The sequence below is a fragment of the Styela clava genome, chromosome 2 (assembly GCF_964204865.1).
Source record: "Styela clava chromosome 2, kaStyClav1.hap1.2, whole genome shotgun sequence".
NCBI lineage: Eukaryota > Metazoa > Chordata > Ascidiacea > Stolidobranchia > Styelidae > Styela > Styela clava.
Genome location: NC_135251.1, coordinates 28,766,443 through 28,768,942, shown reverse-complemented (window position 1 = coordinate 28,768,942; position 2,500 = coordinate 28,766,443). Strand labels below are relative to the sequence as shown.

Below are 2,500 nucleotides of genomic sequence, written 5' to 3'. Positions count from 1 at the left end.
TGCCCAGAAGCCACCATCGCACTCGGCTGCCTTGCTATGCCAACGTGTTACGCGTGTCGCACGGGGCGGAACCCCGATTGACGGCCGCCCTCTCGGCGGCACCCAAAGACAATTAAGTGCGCGGTCGGCCGGGGCCTACCACCACTTTCGGTAATGATCCTTCCGCAGGTTCACCTACGGAAACCTTGTTACGACTTTTACTTCCTCTAAATGATCAAGTTTGATCGTCTTCTCGACACGCCGCCGCGGCCGTTGCCAGCCGCGACGGGGCCGATCCAAGGATCTCACTAAACCATTCAATCGGTAGTAGCGACGGGCGGTGTGTACAAAGGGCAGGGACGTAATCAACGCAAGTTGATGACTTGCGCTTACTGGGAATTCCTCGTTCAAGGGAAACAATTGCAAGTCCCTATCCCAATCACGAATGAGGTTCAACGGGTTACCCGGACCTTTCGGCCTAGGTTAGACACTCGCTGCTTCACTCAGTGTAGCGCGCGTGCGGCCCCGGACATCTAAGGGCATCACAGACCTGTTATTGCTCAATCTCGTGTGGCTAAACGCCACTAGTCCCTCTAAGAAGTTAGATGCCGACCGAGAAGGTCGCGTAACTATTTAGCATGCCAGAGTCTCGTTCGTTATCGGAATTAACCAGACAAATCGCTCCACCAACTAAGAACGGCCATGCACCACCACCCACAGAATCAAGAAAGAGCTCTCAATCTGTCAATCCTACCTGTGTCCGGGCCGGGTGAGTTTCCCCGTGTTGAGTCAAATTAAGCCGCAGGCTCCACTCCTGGTGGTGCCCTTCCGTCAATTCCTTTAAGTTTCAGCTTTGCAACCATACTTCCCCCGGAACCCAAAGACTTTGGTTTCCCGGAAGCTGCCGGAAAGGTCGTCATGGTAACGCCTCCCGATCGCTAGTTGGCATCGTTTATAGTCAGAACTAGGACGGTATCTGATCGTCTTCGAACCTCTGACTTTCGCTCTTGATTAAAGAAAACATTCTTGGCGAATGCTTTCGCAGTAGTTCGTCTTCCGCCGATCCAAGAATTTCACCTCTAACGGCAGAGTTCGGACGCCCCCGTCTGTCCCTCTTAATCATTACCTCGTGCTCCGAAAACCAACAAAATAGAACCGAGGTCCTATTCCATTATTCCATGCAACACTATGCAGGCGAACAGCCTGCTTTGAACACTCTAATTTTTTCAAAGTAAACTTATCGGCCACCGCCGACACTCAGTCAAGAGCACCGACGGAGAACCGAAGGTGAGGCGAACGCAACCAGTGACACGCCTTGCGACGGACCGGCGGCGCTCGCCCAAAATCCAACTACGAGCTTTTCAACCGCAACAACTTTAGCATACACTGTTGGAGCTGGAATTACCGCGGCTGCTGGCACCAGACTTGCCCTCCAATGGATACTCGTTAAGAGTTTTAGGATGTACTCATTCCAATTACAGGGCCTCGTTAGAGTCCTGTATTGTTATTTTTCGTCACTACCTCCCCGTGTCGGGAATGGGTAATTTGCGCGCCTGCTGCCTTCCTTGGATGTGGTAGCCGTTTCTCAGGCTCCCTCTCCGGAATCGAACCCTGATTCCCCGTTACCCGTTATCACAAAGGTAGGCACGTAGCGTACCTTCGACAGTTGATAGGGCAGACACTTGAATGATACGTCGTCGGTGCAGAGACCGTACGATCCGCGTGGTTATCCAGAGTCATCAAACGTCACAGGACGAACCCGGTCGGTTTTGATCTGATAAAAGCGCGCCTCCCGAAGTCGGCGCTTAATGCATGTATTAGCTCTAGAATTACCACAGTTATCCACTTCGCTTACGAGACCAAATAAACCAAGACTGATTTAATGAGCCATTCGCAGTTTCGCTTTACGAGAACTCGTACTTGCACCTGCATGGCTTAATCTTTGAGACAAGCATATCACTACTGGCAGGATCAACCAGATAGCTGCGACAGCTGCGCTCGGCCCTTGCTGGGCCGCCCGGCGCGTGCTCGTCGCATTAGTTTAAGACCGAGGCGATCGCCTGCGGCCGTACTCAGCTTCGACAGTCGCTGGCCGCGACGTCCACGCTCTCGCCGGCAGCGCCAGGCGGAGCGATTTGCGTTTTTTCTTTGCTCGCCCTCTCTCGGGCTCGATCCATTCAGTTTCGCACAAACAAGAGCTCTGCCGGCCGCCTGCAGCGGTGCCTAAAACCCGGGCATAACAATGCGACCGTTCTGCTAGGCCGACAAGCGCTCAAGCCAGACGCTCGATCGAACGCCCCCTACATATTAGTCGAGACAACGGCTCGCTCATTAGCATCGCGTTTGTACTTTAACTTTTTTTGGCTCGGTTTCTTTCGACGCCGATGCCGGCGACGCAGCACTCTCTCGCCCGCCAGCCACCGAGCAAAGGGTGCGCTCCGACCGGCCCCGCACCGCTCTTTCTTGGCTCATTCGAAATTACTGTCTTTCGCTCTGACATGCTTTACCTAGGGTTAGGTTA

At 53.6% G+C, this 2,500-nt stretch overlaps 1 non-coding gene across 1 annotated transcript; it reads right to left on the bottom strand.

Annotated features, from left to right (window-relative positions):
• Nucleotides 1–151: 151 nt before the first annotated feature.
• On the bottom strand, nt 152–1,961 carry LOC144420230 (small subunit ribosomal RNA). Its single transcript, XR_013474583.1, has one exon. It is a non-coding gene; the product is annotated as a small subunit ribosomal RNA (ribosomal RNA).
• Between the last annotated feature and the right edge of the window lie 539 nt (nt 1,962–2,500).